The sequence below is a fragment of the Chlorocebus sabaeus genome, chromosome 16, assembly GCF_047675955.1.
Source record: "Chlorocebus sabaeus isolate Y175 chromosome 16, mChlSab1.0.hap1, whole genome shotgun sequence".
Lineage (NCBI taxonomy): Eukaryota > Metazoa > Chordata > Mammalia > Primates > Cercopithecidae > Chlorocebus > Chlorocebus sabaeus.
The window spans coordinates 26,480,916-26,498,618 of NC_132919.1; the positions used below are offsets into that span (position 1 = coordinate 26,480,916).

The following is a 17,703-nucleotide window of genomic DNA, read 5'->3' on the forward strand; positions in this document are numbered from 1 at the left end:
CAGCATCACTGAACTGTAAAATTTGTATGTGGCACTTTAGGCCTCATCTTTTGGCATGGTTTCTAATATCTTAACTACTACTAACAACACTGATAGGCAGTATTATTATGGGTGCTTACCATATCGAAGATACTCTGCCAAGTCAATAACGCTATGAGGAAAGTACCATTATTGTCCTCATTTTATAAATAAGATGACTAAAACCCAGAAAGGTTATGTAACTTGTTCAAGGTCGCACAGCAAGTGATAAACCTCGAACTGGACCCAGCCAATCCCACGTTCTGTTCTATGACCCAATGTGCTAAGCACTGACCTGTACTATGAAAATCAAAGGGCAAGGGAGATATAATCCTTGTCCTTGAGAAACAACATGATTAGGAATGACAGGCTGGGTAGACATGAACAATCCCTGGGAAGATTATGAGAAAAGCAATACACGTAAGTGTTAACAAACAGAAAGAGGGGCAGCTCTGCACAGTGCTGTCACTGGCAAGCAGACAGAGGGATGGAGTTGAGAAAGAAAAACCAGCTAAGTTTTGTGGATGGAGAGAGTTCTGGGCATCACTTTGAAGAAGGAAGACATCATTTGGTGGAGGAAGATAGAAGAAAACGATATGCAAAAAGGCATACAAGACATGTCATGTGGATTGCAAGCAGGGTGGGCTGTTTGAAAGAGAGTTGGGTCAGTGGGAGAGGAAGAGGAAGCAAATCGTTGGAGGAAACCATTCAGAGAAAGGCCTGAAAGACAGCGACCTCCCATTCGGTAAACATCTTTCCCTGGCAATATGAAGGAACTACCATCTCATTTGAAAATGCAACACTGTACCCTGGATCTGAGTAGCACTCTCTGGAGGCTTCCCAGGGCCCGGCCAAGACCCTTCCTTGTGGTTCTCCATGATCAGTCCTCGGGATAATGCTTATGCTGGCCCCACCATCCACCTCCTGGTGCTCATGGTGGAGGTCTCCGCAAGTTAGAGCCCACGTGAAGGGTGCCTGCTGGGCTCTCACATCATCTCCAACCATGGAGGAAAGGTCAGCAACCACTCTACACCGTGAGCACTGCAAACCACGACCCCAAATTTATTAATGCCAGTCAGGCACCCAACTTTGGCTTCAGCTTGTGCCTAGTCTTTTCCACAGCTTCCCTGTGGCCTCCAGGAATGCCCTAGGGCACCAGAAGAAGCTGGGCAAGCTGTCAAATGACTCCCTGGAGTGCTCCTAGGCAAGACCTGTGGCTCTGAGAAGCAACTAGAAATCATTGCTAGAGTCTGAGACCAGACTGCTGCATCTGGAAGGTAAGTCCAGAATATTCTTGGATGATGCCGGGGTGTGGAGGTATGGGGGCTGATGTAGGATGCAGCCTGAGGTAGCTGACATCTGATCAGGGCTACCATGTGAACAGATGTAGGGGTCCGGATGGTAACAGGGATGGAAAAGAGAATTAGGACCCTAACAAAGTCCTGACTTAGGCTGTGAAGTAAATTTTCAATGGTGACTTAACAGAAAAATCAGAAAGTTGGTAACATTATCAACAGGAAGAGTGACATAATAAAAAGGGGGGAGACAAAGAATAGCCATGATCACTCTGAAGAAGGAGGAGGAGGAATGGCGTGTCCCACCCGCCATTATGACTTATAAAGCAATAGCAATGAAAACAATATGGCGGCAGTGCAGGTACAGACGGACAAGGAAAGGCAGATCTTACGCCTGACCCAAGATGAAAGAAAGAGCCCAGACAGAGCCCCGTGTATTTGAGAGCTTTTGAAAGAAGGGACTACAGGCCGGGCGCGGTGACTCACGCCTGTAATCCCAGCACTTGGGGAGGCCGAGGCGGGCAGATCACCAGGTCAGGAGTTCGAGAGCAGCCTAACCAACATGGTGAAACCCCATCTCTACTAAAAATACAAAAAATTAGCCAGGCATGGTGGTGTGCACCTGTAATCCCAGCCACTCGGGAGGCTGAGGCAAGAGAATCACTTGAACCCGGGTGGCAGAGGTTGCAGTGAGCCAAGATGATACCACTGCACACCAACCTGGGCAACAGAGCCAGACTTTGTCTCAAAAAAAAAAAAAAAAAAAAAGACAAAACCCAAAAACTACCCGCCCCCACAAAACCCACAAACCACAAAGGAAAAGATTGATACATCTGACTACCTTAAAAACAAACAAACAAACAAAAACTTCTGTACACCAAAGCCACAAAATAAACAAATAAATGAATAACACAGACTGGAGGATCTCTGCAGCAGATAACAAAGGACTGATGTGCAGAAAATATATAAAGAGTTGTTACAAGTCAATAGGAAAAGTCAAACAAGGCAGTTTTTTTTTGTTTGTTTTTTTGTTTTTAATGGAGGAAGGGCAAATGATAGAAAAGAAAACCCAAATGGTCAATCAATACACAAAATGACACGCAACCAGGAAAACACAAATGAGAAGCAATGAGATCACATTTATCCTGTCAGACTGACATATATGTTAAAGTTTGAGGACATAAGGAAACTGGAACTCTCATACCCAGCTGGTAGGATTATAAATTGGTAAAAGGACTGGGCGCAGTGGCTCACGCCTGTAATCCCAGCACTTTGGGAGGCTGAGGCGGGCAGATCACAAGGTCAGGAGATCGAGACCATCCTGGCTAACATGGTGAAACCCCGTCTCTACTAAAAATACAAAAAATTAGCTGGGTATGGTGGTGGGCGCCTGTAGTCCCAGCTATTCTGGAGGCTGAGGCAGGAGAATCCTGTGAACCTGGGAGGTGGAGCTTGCAGTGAGCAGAGATCACGCTACTGCACTCCAGCCTGAGTGACAGAGCGAGACTCTGTCTCAAAAAAAAAAAATCAATAAGTAAAAGATACTAATAAATTGGTAAAACACTTTAAATGCTTTCTGACAATAACTAGTAGAATAAAGCATGTGTCCATCCTATGACCCAGCACTTAAAGGAATATGTGCTAGAGAGGTTCTGGCATACACTGAGATGTACATGACACAGATGTTCATCAAAGCACTTTTGTGCAGACCCAGAATCCACTGACTTTTACCATCCAATCTCTATTTGCTTTGAACCAATTAGAGAAGATGTAACCCATAATGCAATTCCAATCACTACATTTCATGCTATGAAAAGATATATGTGAAACAACAAAGCAAGTATGAATGGCATGATAGGAACTACTAATATGCCAAGTGGAAAATCTGTTTCAAACTGAACTGGGAATTCCAACAACACAACATGCTGGAAGTCAATAAGAAACACTGGAGGCCAGGCGCTGTGGCTCATGGCTGTAATCCCAGCACATTGGGAGGCTGAGGGGGGTGGATCATTTGAGGTCGGGAGTTGGAGACCACCCTGGCCAACATATAGTGAAACCCCATCTCAACTAAAAATACAAAATTAGCTGAGCATGCTGGTGCACGCCTGTAGTCCCAGCTACTTGGGAAGATGAGGCAGGAGAATCTCTTGAACCCAGGAGGAGAAGGTTGCAGTGAGCCTCGATCACGCCACTGTACTCTAGCCTGGGTGACAGAGCGAGACTCTGTCTCTCAAAAAAAAAAAAAAAAAAAGAAAAGAAAAAGAAAAAGAAACAGGTGATACACAAGCATGACTTGTTGGGAGTGTGGCCATTAGAAAATAGAAGACTTGCTGGGCACAGTAGCTCACACCTGTAATCCCAGCACTTTGGAATGCCAAGGCGGGTGAATCACCTGAGGTCAGGAGTTTGAGACCAGACTGACTGTCTCTACTAAAAATACAAAAATTAGCCGGGCGTGGTGGTGTGTGCCTGTAATCCCAGCTACTTGGGAGGCTGAGGCAGGAGAATTGCTTGAACATGAGAGATGGAGGTTGCAGTGAGCCGAGATCATGCCACTGTACTCCAGCCTGGGCAACAAGAGCGAGACTCTGTCTCAAAAACAAAAAAAAAAAAAGAAGAAGAAGAAGAAAGTCTTAGCCCTCTCTAGCATGGGGTCCATGGTGGGCTTGAGTGATAACAAAGCAGATAACTAGTAGCAAATAAGCCAGAGTCACTGTTGCTGTCTTCAAAAAGGTTTATAGAAGCTCTAGGAAGAATTTAAAAATGGAACTGCTTTTTAAAAGTTCATGAAACTATTCACCCCTCCTCAACCTGTAATACACATCTACTTTGCATCCAGGTTGCCTCTCATCACTGTGAGCATGAAACAGGGTTTGGGAGTTAAGAGATCTGGGTTGAAGGTTTACTTCTACCACAGACAAGCTGGGGGACACTGAGAAAGTCATTTAACTCCTTGGTGCTTCCCTCTCTTCAACTATAAAATAGGGATATTAATAATAACAATTATTTAAAGGGTTACAAATCTAAATGAAATATGAAAATGCTGTGTAACCTACATAGCATCACGTCAGTTTGTTGTTACTTTACTTAAAAGTAGTGGCAACAGGCTGGGCGTGGTGGCTCAAGCCTGTAATCCCAGCACTTTGGGAGGCCGAGACGGGCGGATCACGAGGTCAGGAGATCGAGACCATCCTGGCTAACACGGTGAAACCCCGTCTCTACTAAAAACAATACAAAAAACTAGCCGGGCGAGGTGGTGGGCGCCTGTAGTCCCAGCTACTCGGGAGGCTGAGCCAGAAGAATGGCGTAAACCCGGGAGGCGGAGCTTGCAGTGAGCTGAGATCTGGCCACTGCACTCCAGCCTGGGCGACAGAGCGAGACTCCGTCTCAAAAAAAAAAAAAAGTAGTGGCAACAATCTGGTCATTTTCACTTCACCCACTTTGCCTCTACATTTAGCTCATCAAAGGGCAAAACCTGTAAAGGAAAAAAATAGTCTTGAGATACGGTTCTTAAACCCAGCTGCTCATCAAAAGCACCTGCAGGGCTTGTTAAATGTAGAGCTTCTTAAGACAGAGTCTCACTTTGTAGCCCAGGCTGGAGTGCAGTGGCGTAATCTCGGCTCACTGCAACCTCCGACTCCTGGGTTCAAGCAATTCTCTTGCCTCAGCCTCCCCAGTAGCTGAGATTACAGGTGCCTGCCACCACACCCAGCTAATTTTTGTATTTTTAGTAGAGATGGGGTTTCACTGTATTGGTCAGGCTGGTCTTGAACTCCCAACCTCAAATGATCTGCCTGCCTCAGCCTCCCAAAGTGCTGGGATCACAGGCATGAGCCACTGAGCCCAGCCCTAAATGTAGAGCTTCTTGTGCCCCGGACATACTGAGTCAGATTCTCTAAAGAAAAGCTCCAGGACAGGGGACTGATCTTGGACTACACAGGGGACAAATGTGAGCCCCTTTACAATCATGGGGATCTCAAAAATAGAAGCTTGGCTACTAGCTCCTCTATAAAGTTCATCTAAATGAAATATTTAAGTGTAAAATGTTTATTTTTTCATTTTTTAATTTTCACTCATTCATTGTTCAGGTAAGTTCAGAAGTTTTCAGATAACTTTAAAATGTTACACTGAGACTACAATCCTAGGTGGCAACAATCAGTCCTCTCTAAACATGGCACAACTCACACCACTTGCTACTGTCTCACACTCAGTCAATTTCAAATACATATGCTACCACCAGGCCCCAGCTCCTACATTCTTTGCTCCCTCCTTCTGAACCAAATGGGAGTTACAAGAAAATCCAGTGGGAGTTCTATCTACTGGTTTGGGAAGATTCAGTGAGAAAGGAAAAACTGCATTTTAAACTAATTAAATCCAAAGATATTACACTACATGAGAAGATATTACTCTTTGTTCTCTTTTCCAAGTGTTTAAGCACCATTACTTTGAATTCTGGTGGTAAATTTTAAATGAACTTTCTAAAGATTTTCTTTAATAAAATAGATTTCTTAGAAAACACTTTTTATTTTGTGTTCTTATTTTCAGATTTCATCCCACTTTAAAATACCAATGCTTCTCATGGAAGAACAAAGAGATTCCACTAACTCACAGACACCTGTGCTCCATGTAACTATCAGCAAGTATAGCTGCATGGACAGACAATAGTTGCTTGCTTCTTTATTTTCACAGTCTGAGACTTTTCACTTGTTAATCATTAAAATAAAAAAATTGAAATTCGCTTTTTGTTTTTTGAGACGGAGTTTCGCTCTTCTTGCCCTGGATGGAGTGCAATGGCGCAATCTCGGCTCACTGCAACCTCCGCCTCCCATTCTCCTGCCTCAGCCTCCCAAGTAGCTGAGATTACAGGCATGCGCCACCAGGACCAGCTAATTTTGTACTGTAGAGATGGGGTGTCTCCATGTTGGTCTGCTGGTTTCGAACTCCCGACCTCAGGTAATCCACCTGCCTCAGCCTCCCAAAGTGCTGGGATTACAGGCCTGAGCCAACGCACCTGGCCAACAAATTGAAATTCTAAGTTAAATTGCTCAGTTCTCTATTAAGCCTCCACTGTACCTTTAACTTCATAATTACAACAGTCATTATACTGTATTAAATGTGTTACATTTGTCTTCTTATTAGAAATAAGCATCTGGAGGGCAGAAGTTATATCTTATTCATTCTTAAATACTTAGTACAGATCTGTGTTTTTTTTGTTTTTGTTTTTGTTTTTTTTTTTTTTTTGAGACAGTCTCGCTCTGTCACCCAAGTGGCTCACTGCAACCTCTGCCTCCTGAGTTCAAGTAATTCTCATGCCTCGGCTTTCAAGTAGCTGGGATTACAGGCATGCACCAACATGCCTGGCTAATTTTTGTATTTTTAGGAGAGACAGGATTTCGCCATGTTGGCCAGGCTGGTAATCCGCCCACCTCAGCCTCTCAAAGTGCTGGGATTACAGTCGTGAGCCACCACGCCCGACCCAGCTCTGGCACATTCTAAGTATGCAATAAACAAATGCAGAATACAAAATAAGAAAAGCAACAATAGAGAATACATAAATGCACAGTAATTACTATCCTTTAGGAATTTACAGTCTACTGAGGGTAAAAGAGACACATCGACAAAAATTATACAAGATAGAACATTTAAAATGCCACAGGAGAGAAATATAAAGTATAAGAAGAAATCAGGGAGGAAATTATAGCATAAGATATAAGTTACAGTATTTTCTTTTTCCCTGGACACCGATTTCCATCTCTAAATATTTGGCAAAAGTTCTTACCACTCAGTTTTAACCTCAGGTTTCTAGTGAATTTATACTCATCATGAAAAATACATATTACGACTTCAAGTGCCCTAAGAAAATATATCATATTCAGAATTATCTCCACTTTTTCTGGCCCAGTATATTTCAATTCTGTAGCCCTAGTATTCATCACCACTATCATATCTCCCCAGGATAGAGAAGTGAGCTAGCACCTACAGTTTAGGTACGTTAAGGCGTATTGGTTAAAAGCACAGGTTTCGGCACCATGATTCTACCACTTATTTGCTATAAGATCTTGGGCAAATTATTGCTCAGAATGTTAATTTCCTCACCTATAAAATGGGAATATCTACCTCAAAGAGGATTAAATTAGATAATCCATGTGCAAGCACTCAGTAAACAATAAATGATAGCTATAATAAAGGATTAACACTAAATATAGTGAACAGGGGCTTGCTAGTCAAACACATGCATAAACTGACTATATGTTGGGGGCCGCACCGGGGGTGGTGGAGAATGAAAGAACACACACAAAGACAAAGACACACAGAGAACATGGCGGCCGCACTCAGAGCCTCCGCCTCACTTTATTTATACTCCATAAACCTCAGGTCAGCAGAAAGAATGCAATGCAAAACAAACTTTCTTTTCCCACATGTAACCTTCTACTCAGTACCTTGTTTCTATATTCTTTCTTATCTACCCGCCTTCTTGGCGCCTACGGGAGTTCATTAAAAGTTCAGTTGGAGATACTGTCCTTGAGCCCTATCTATTCTCAGCATACTGTTTTCAAAGGCCCCTGCAACTATATACTGTGCTTCATAGTTCACTTGTTTTTTTGTTTTGTTTTGTTTTGTTTTTTGAGATGGAGTCTCGCTCTGTAGCCCAGGCTGGAGTGCAGTGACCAGATCTCAGCTCACTGCAAGCTCCGCCTCCCGGGTTCATGCCATTCTCCTGCCTCAGCCTTCCCAGTAGCTGAGACTACAGGCGCCCGCCACCTCGCCCGGCTAGTTTTTTGTATTTTTTAGTAGAGACGGGGTTTCACCGTGTTAGCCAGGATGGTCTCGATCTCCTGACCTCGTGATCCACCCGTCTCGGCCTCCCAAAGTGCTGGGATTACAGGCTTGAGCCACCGTGCCCGGCCGCTCACTTGTTTTATCAACCTTCATAGTTATACCTCCCTTTCCATTTCCAATGCTATTACTCTTTCAAGCCTTTATCTACACTCATACCCAGATAACTTTCTAAATGGTTTTCCATCTCCATCCTCAGACATTTATTGACCAGACTATTATTTTATTTCCACCACAAATGCCTGGCTGGGGTACTGGAAAGAGCTTTAGATTTCAAATCAAAGAATTTGGGTTTGGGTTTCAGTAGTATCACTAAAACATTATGGAATGCTAAAAATAAATTTCTCAACTGTATAAATGAGTTTTAGAGTAAATTATCTTCAATCTCTCTCTCTTTTTTTTAAGAAAGGGTCTCACTTTGTCACTCATGCTGGAGTGCAGTGGCATGATCTCAGCTCACTGCACCCTTGACTTTCTGAGCTCAAGCGATCATCCCACCTCAGTCCCCAAGGTAGCTGGGACTACAGGCATGCGCTAGGGTGCCCAGCTAATTTTTTCTTTTTTTTTTTTTTTTTTTTGTATTTTTAGTAGAGACAGGGTTTTGCCATGTTGCCCAGGCTGATCTCAAACTCCTGAGTTCAAACGATCCACCCACATTGGCCTCCCAAAGTGCTAGAATTACAGGCATGAGCCACCATGTCCGGCCTTCAGTATCTCTTCCTGCTCTAAGTCTATACCTCCCTTCTGATCAAAAATTGCCTTTGGCTTACAAAATGCAATTCCGCACTGGAGGAGCATTAAAGCCTTCCACATTCAGTGTGGCATGAGTTTTGCAGGCAGAAGGACTAAGATCTTAATCCTGATTCTATAGTTTACTGGTTGCTTATCCTTGAACTATTAAACTTCTCTAAGACTCAGTTTCTTCCACAAAATGGGAATAACAGTAATTCTCTCAGGGGCTTATTATAAGATTTTAGTGAGATATTTTTTAAGTGCTTAGCACACAATAAACAGTAAATAAGTATGAGATTTGTGCCTATTCTAATATTTCCCATTTCTGCCTTCTAGTTATAGGGGTGTGGGTGTGTGTGTGTTTGTGTGTGTGTGTGTGTGTTGAGACATGGTCTCACTCTGTCACCCAGGCTGGAGCACACTGACATGGACAGGGTTCCCTGCAGCCTCAACTTCCTAGCCTCAAGTGATCCTCCCACCTAAGCTGCCCAAGTAGCTAAGGCTAAGGGTGCACACCACCATGGCAGGCTAATTTTTTTTTTTGTAAAGACAGGGTCTCACTATTGTAGCCCAGGCTGGTCTCAAACTCCTGAGATCAAGAGATCTTCCCGCCTCAGCCTCCCAGATTTTTGTTTTTTTAAGACGGATTCTTGCTCTGTCACCCAGGCTGGAGTGCAATGGCACGACCTCAGCTCACTGCAACCTCCACCTCCAGAGTTCAAGCCATTCTCCTGCCTCAGCCTCCCATCTAGCTGGGATTACAGGTGCCCACCACCACGCCCAGCTAATTTTTGTATTTTTAGTAAAGATGGGGATTCACCATGTTGCCAGGCTGGTCTCAAACTCCTGACCTAATGATCCACCTGCCTCGGCCTCCAAGGGAGGTGGAGGTGTTGGGATTACAGGCGTGAGCCACAGCGCCCAGCCTAGTTACAGTTTTTAAACTGTTCCTGAAGACCTAGAACTCTGCTTCAATCAGAATGACTGGGTGGGCTGGGTGCGGTGGCTCACGCCTATAATCCCAGCACTTTGGGAGGCCGAGGCAGTGGATCACGTGAGGTCAGGAGTTCGAGACTAGCCTGGCCAACATGGTGAAACCCCATCTCTACTAAAAAATACAAAAATTAGCTGGGCATGGTGGCTCATGCCTGTAATCCAGCTACTCGGGAGGCTGAGGCAGGAGAATCACTTGAACCCAGGAGGCGAAGGTTGCAGTGAGCCGAGATTGTGCCATTGCACTCCAGCCTGGGTGACAAGAATAAAACTCCATTTCAAAAAAAAAAGGGGGGGGGCGGGTTTCCCCTCTCTTTCATATACTGAAGTTCAACATTAAAAAAATTTTTGAGGTGGTTTCTTCTGTCAAAGAATGCATGAAATCCACTATACCATGGACACAGTCGGCTCCAATTAGCTATGCCTACTCTTTGTCAACTGCAATTACTGTGTATACATCAGTGTCTCCTATCTTTGGAAATATCTATTCCTCTCTCCTCAGGACTTCTTACTGAAGTCATCCCTAGTCACTCTTCTTTCGAACCCATTTAGCATTTTATTTTTATTATTTTATTATTTTTATTATTTAGAGACAAGGTCTTGCCCTGCTGCCCAGGCTGGAGTGCAGTGGCATAATCATAGCTCACTGTAACCTTCAAATCCTAGACACAAGCAATCTTTTTACCACAGCCTCCCAAGTAGCTAGGACTATAGGTGTATGCTAACCTTACCTGGCTAATTTTTAGATGGGGTCTCATTTTGTTGCCCAGGCTCAAACTCCCAGGCTCAATTGATCCTTCTGCTTTAACCTTTTGAGTAACTAGGTCTACAGGCACATGCCACTGGAACTGCAACTTCTTTTCTGATTCTTATTTTTTCTTGACTTAACTCACATTTAAGGTCTTTTCATTTATCCTTTAAATGTGATGATCTCTGTACTAGGAAACAAGTAGTCCCTTTCTATACAGCATGCAAGTTCCCCATTCTCATTCCCTCTCCTCTCCTGCAATCCCTTTGATCCTTATATTTATTTTAATTTTTGTAGAGACAGGGTCTCGCTATGTTACCTAGGCTAGTCTTGAACTCCTGTCCTCAAGCGATCCTCCTGCTTTGGTCTCCCACAGTGCTGGGACTGCAAGTGTAAGCCACTACGTCCGGCCCTTTCCTTTTCTATTTTATCCCTAAAACCTAACCTCTTACTGTCAACAGCCAATTCTGACTAATCTTGTTTATTATCTGGGCCTCCTCTCTATTGTCTATATTTATTCCATTAAAAAGGTCTGAGCCCATACCTTATTAAATCTGGTTCGTAAATAACTAAAATTATGCTTGCCTTTGGCAACTGTATAAAGACTCCAAGGCCCATTTAATTAGCAGAAAACAGAGATTACAGCTACATGCTCCTTCAGCTACACCAGCTGTGTGTATAACTCAGCCTTTCTGACAGTCCATACTTTGCTTTGTGATTTGGGGGAGCTTCATGTTTGCTATCCTACCACCTACCTATTCCTATTTTCAGTATCAGCTTTTCCTGAGAAGGGAAAAGGTATAAATATTGTTTTCAAAGTCAGGCATATGTCTGAATGGCAGAGACTCAGTAGCTGTATAATCTTTCCAAAACTCTTAATTTATAAAATGAGCATACTAATACCTATTTCATTAAATGAGAAATGCAAAACATCTAGACTCTAGATCAGTATTTGACACATAATAAATATTAAGCGTTATTTCCTTTGTACAAAGGAAAACATGAATTGACAAGGAAAAGTAAGGCCAGGCGCGGTGGCTCACGTCTGTAATCCCAGCACTTTGGGAGGCCAAGGCGGGCCGATCACTTGAGGTCAGCAGTTCAAGACCAGCCTGGCCAACACGGTGAAACCCTATCTCTACCAAAAATATAAAAAATTAGCTGGGTGTTCTGGTGTGTGCCTGTAATCCCAGCTACTTGGGAGGCTGAGCCAGGAGAATCACTTGAATCTGGGAGGCAGAGGTTGCAATGAGCCGAGATGGTGCCACAGCACTCCAGGCTGGGCAACAAGAGTGAAACTCCATCTCAAAAAAATAAAGAAAGAAAAGGAAAAGTGAGACAGAAAAACAACTTAGCTTCTGCAAAGTCTATTCAGAAAAATGTATCTATGTCACTAATAAAAATATTTTCTCAAAGAATGGTTTTTCTTAAGAAATTGGTAAAATATTGTTATTGATTGATTGAGACAGGTCTTGCATAATTTATTTATAGAGACAGGTCTAGCTGTGTTGCCCAGGCTGGAGTGCAGGAAGTGCAGTGGCCCATCGCAGCTCACTACAACCTCCAGCACCAGGGCTCAAGCAATTCTCTCGCCTCAGCCTCCCAAGTAGCTAGAACTACAGGCATGTGCCATCGCACCTGGCTAATTTTTCCATTTCTGTTAAGACAGATCTTGTTATGTTGTCCAGGCTGGTCTTGAATTCCAGTCCTCAAGCTACCCTCCTGCCTCAGCCTCCCAAAGTGCTGGGATTACAGGTGTGAGCCACCACACCAGGCCAGAAGTTAGTGCAATATTAATTAGCATTCCAATTTAACCATAAGGCCTAAATTGTAACATTACATGTTTCTATTATATTGTATAGAATTCAAATCTAATTTTCTGCCTGTAATCCTAGCACTTTGCAAGGCTGAGGTGGGAAGATTACGTGAGGCCAGGAGTTTGAGACCAGCCTGGGCAACATAGCAAGACCTCATCTCTAATGGAAAAAAACATCTAATTTTCATTTAGTCATAAAATGTAGTCTAAATATTGTTGAGACTTACCTAATGCAGGCCTTACTCTACTATAGTCACCATTTATTTCCTAACTAAAACAAGACTGGGAAGGAGGTGTACATAAATAAAACCAAAGAAATGCCCCAACCCTACTCTGCTTTCACGCTGCCTACTCTAGGTCTTTTCTAAAACAATTATATATTTTGAATAGTAATATAAGCACATGATAACAAATTTTTTAAATATAGTAAAATGCAACTCATTTTCTCTTCAGGGAGTCTATCTGTACACAAATTTTTATCTTCATGGTCAAGCAAATACAAACATAAATATACAGGCACACTCCTGTATACCCACAGAATGCACCATTTTAATATTTCACAATAAAATGCCTCAGTTTTACTACCCAAGCTATAGAGAATGTTCATCTCTCCTAAAACATTTTTTCGGCTAATGATTTTATAAAGTAAAATTTTTACATTTATTTATTTCAATTCCAAAACATAATACAATGTTCTTAAAAATATGTGTGAGATGTCTGGAGATATATTCCAAATGAAACTAACAAAACTTTGAAAAATCTGCTTCAGTATCAACAAAAGGAAGTATATGTTATTACACAGGAAGTAACTGTGTGTTATATTAATTATTTAGTAACCAGGAAGAAATGCTTAAAAATTTTATATCCTAAAAATTTTGTTAATTGCATGAATAGGGCCAGGCATGGTGGCTCACGCCTGTAATCACAGCACTTTGGGAGGCTGAGGTGGGCAGATCACGAGGTCAGCAGTTCAAGACCAGACTGACCAACATGGTGAAACCCTGTCTCTACTAAAAATACAAAAATTAGCCAGGAGTGGTGGCGGGCGCCTGTAATCCCAGCTACTCAGGAGCCTGAGGCAGGAGATCTGCTTGAATCCGGGAGGCAGAGGTTGCCGTGAGCCAAGATTGCGCCATTGCACTCTAGCCTAGGCAACAGAGCAAGACTCCATCTCAAAAAAAAAAAAAAAAAAAAAAAAAAAAAAAAAAAAATTTCATAACTAGCCCAGGCATGGTGGATCACACCTGTAATCCCAGCACTGTGGGAATCCAAGGTGGGAGGATCACGTGAGCCCAGGAATTTGAGACCAGTTTGGGCAACATAGTGAGACCTTGTCTCTACAAAAAGTTTCTTAAAAATTAGTCAGGCATACTGGTGTGCACCTGTAGTCCCCACTACTCAGGAGTCTAAGGCAGGAGGATCACTAGAGCCCAGGAGATCGAGGCTGCAGCGAGCTATGATTACACCACTGCACTCCAGCTGGGGCAAGAAAGCAAGACTGTCTCGAAAAAAAAAAAAAAAATTGCTGGATTCAAGAATACATCCATTTTAATTTTTAAGTAATCTAAATTGTTCTCTGTAGTGGCGTTCACCAATTTATATTCTCTCAGCTATGATGTAAGTACCTATTTTCCCATAATCTTACCAAGCTAACATTTTATAGTTTAATATGCACATCTCTTACTATGAGACTGGTTCAGAATATTTTCATATGTTTGAAGGCCATCTGTGGCCGGGTGTGGTGGCTCATGCCTGTAATCCTAGCACTTTGGAAGGCCGAGGTGGGTGGATTACCTGAGGTCAGGAGTTCGAGACCAGCTTGGCCAACATGGTGAAACCCCATCTCTACTAAAAATACAAAAAAATTAGCCAGGTGTGGTGGCTCACGCCTGTAATCCCAGCAACTCACGAGGCTGAGGCAGGAGAATCACTTGAACCTGAAAACTGGAGGTTGCAGTGAGCTGAGATTGCACCATTGCACTCCAGCCTGGGCGACAGAGCAAGACTCCATCTCAAAAAAATAAATAATAAAAAGTAAAGGCCATCTGTATTACCTTTCTGTACACGGCGTTCATATCATTTCCCCTTTTCTATTGTATTTAGGTCTTTCTCAAACTGATAAATACCTGAAGGAAAGTTGTTCTTTTCCTATAATGAGATATTACAGATATTTTTCCCAATCTATTTGTTTGTTGACTTGTTATGATGAAATATAACCAAATTTATCCTTTCCTTTTTTTAGACAGACTTGCTCTGTTGCCCAGGCTGGAGTACAGTGGTGGGATCATAGCTCACTGCAACTTCAAACTCCTGGAGTCAAGCGATTCTCTCTCCTCAGCCTTCCAAATAGCTAGGAATACAGCTGCATGCCACCACACCCGGCTAATCTGTTTTTTAAATATTTTGTAGAGACGAGGTCTTATTGTTGCCCAAGCTGGACTTGAACTCCTGGCCTCAAGTGATCCACCCACCTTGGCTTCCCACAGTCCTGGGATTACAAGTGTGAGCCACTGTGACTGGCCTTATCCTTTTCTTAACCCATTTATGCCCGAGGTTGCAATTTTTTTAATTTTTGCAATCAGACCTTGACAATGACCTTGAACAGTAGGCCATGAATAACTCCCACATGCTTAGCATTCCAATAATGGAACACTAGGCATATTTGTCCATGTCTTATGGCTTCTAAGTTTTGGGTTAAGCTTAGAAAAGTTTTTCTTATTCAAGTATTTTTTTAAGATAATAATTCTACCATCATTCATCATAATAACTTTATAATTTCATTTTTTACATTTAAACCTTTTATTTATCTGGAATCTATTTGGGGTAAGGAACGACAATGGGGATCCAACTGTTTAAATTCTGGGTTGTCATTCAGTTGTTCCAACACGACTACTGAGTAACTGAGGCTCTTTTTAGATGTTTGACTTTTTAGAAGTTAGACTCAGAAGTAGAGATGACTAATGAGCTTAGAATTAGTGAAACCAACACCAAAATTAGGAATTTAGGGGCCCTAAAACACGTATAACATTAAAAGCACAGATCCCAAAGTCCAACATCTATCACATAGAAAGCATATTAACCAGTACTGTTGTTAGTCTTGGAAGACCTAAGGATGGATTATCTCTAATTCAGTTAAAATAACTATGTCCTATACAATACGTATTAATAATAAGCATTTATATGGCACTTTTACAGTTTGTATAATGTGAGTTCACTTACTTTGTCTTCGTAACTACTCTTTAAGAAGATCGGCAGAGATTTTAATTTCCATTTATTGCTGAGGAAAATAATTCAGTGGTGGTACCTTGTCCCTTTACTTATAGGAAATGGTAGTGCCAAACTCAAACCCAGATCTTCTATTTCCAAATATTCACACACTGCTTTTATATCCTGCACCAAGTACTTTTATGAAAAAATTAATGAGACTCCCTACTTACAAGGAGGTTGAAACGATTTTTCAATTAAATATTCAGACTGATAACATACTTAATTCTAAGCATGAAAGGAGTACACAGAAGTAGGAAACATCCCTGGCTTCAAGGAAACTTCAAAGGTCTATAGCAGTTTAAACAAACATGGCTTGGGAGACTGGAAAATAAACTTGAAGGTCAGGAACCATCTTATCTACTCTCTCCATGTCTTATGGTATTTACTGCTGGTATAACTAGAATGTAGTGTTAGGTCAGTAAATATTTGTTGGTTGTGTAAATGTACTGATCGAACCTTCTACACAGGGTGAGATATGAAATAATATCAAACACCATTTATTTTTTCCCAGAGGCTAAACTTTTGTCTGTGACCAAAGAATCAGCCAAATCATCAAACACCTCTTGGACAATGTAACAAAGAAAGTTCAGGCACCACTTCTGGGCTACACCTACTGACTAAATGTATTTCACAGAAAAATAAAAATTTTGAACTACATTTCATTTCAAAGCTACCAAAAGGTTATAAAACAATTTCCAGAACTGAATCCAGTCCAACTGCTACAAAATACAACTATCATTCACTCTTGCTTTATTCTGAATTTTTACTTCTACAATAAATAATTGTTCATAATATTTCTCATCAGTTGTACTTTCTTTGTGTTGTTTCCTTCAGATATCTTGTCAACATATATTTTCTTCAGGTCTTTTATTTTTTAATACTAACAATCACTTATCTGCCACATATGATAATTTTTTTTAAACTTCTGAAATATTTTAGCAAATGCTAAGGGAGAACAAAGCATTAATATAAAAATAAAAGTACAAAAATAAACTCAGTTGACAAAGTTCAATTTGTATCCTGCCACAGATAACTTCACTCCAGGGTCTGCACGTCCTATTCTCCCATCTATCCAGTGACAAGATGTCGGCATTGGAGCCTCAAGGACTGCAACTTTTGTTGGCAAAAGCCTTGTATGGGTCAAGATAATTTTTAAACCTTTGATAAAGAAAGCCCAAAGAGACCAGGCTTAAAATGTTAGTGGACAGTTGCATGATAGATATGTTAAGAGTCCTAAACTGAAATAAAAAGGAAAGTTGACAATAAACTAGTCAATGCAAAGAGCTTACAAAAGCATAAGCCCAGAAATTACATGCAATGCCTTGTCTTTAAAATACCAAGAAGGCGGCCGGGCATGGTGGCTCACGCCTGTAATACCAGCACTTTGGGAGGCCGAGGTGGGTGGATCACGAGGTCAGGAGTTTGGGACCAGCCTGGCCAACATGGTGACACTCCATCTCTACTAAAAACACAAAAATTAGCCAGGTGTGGTGGCACGCACCTATAGTCACCTGCTTGGGAGGTGGAGGCAGGAGAATGGCTTGAACCTGGGAGGCGGAGACTGCAGTGAGCCAAGATCGCGCCATTACATTACAGTTTGGGTGACAGAGTGAGACTCCGTCTCGAACAAAACAAAACAAAAAAACAAGAAGGCATGACTGTTTACACCAGAGTGACAGGGCTTTCTTGAGTGGTTATTTATAGCAAAGGTTTAGTACAGTCAAAGAAATCTGTCATAAATTGCTTCCATATGCTATAAATGTGGATATATTCTAGGTAAAATTATGTGGGTGCTACAGAAGGAGACACGCAAGAGAAACCAGCACAATGCCTGCACACTGTTGAATCTGACACTAGGAAATAAACAGCCAGTTACGAAACAAACAAATTCAATTCTTAATGTTGGAAACAGAATAAGGCTCCATTCTTTTTGAAGAAAAAACACTAACCATTTAAAACAGATAGACTTCAACACTAAGAATGTGAATATACTT

General features: G+C 41.8%; 1 long non-coding RNA gene across 1 annotated transcript; it reads left to right on the plus strand.

Moving 5' to 3' along the window:
* The first annotated feature begins 344 nt into the window (after positions 1-344).
* Positions 345-16,503, plus strand: LOC119621950 (uncharacterized). Its single transcript, XR_005238582.2, has 3 exons — positions 345-1,295; positions 5,862-6,269; positions 14,685-16,503. It is a non-coding gene; the product is annotated as an uncharacterized lncRNA (long non-coding RNA).
* The last annotated feature ends 1,200 nt before the right edge of the window (positions 16,504-17,703 follow it).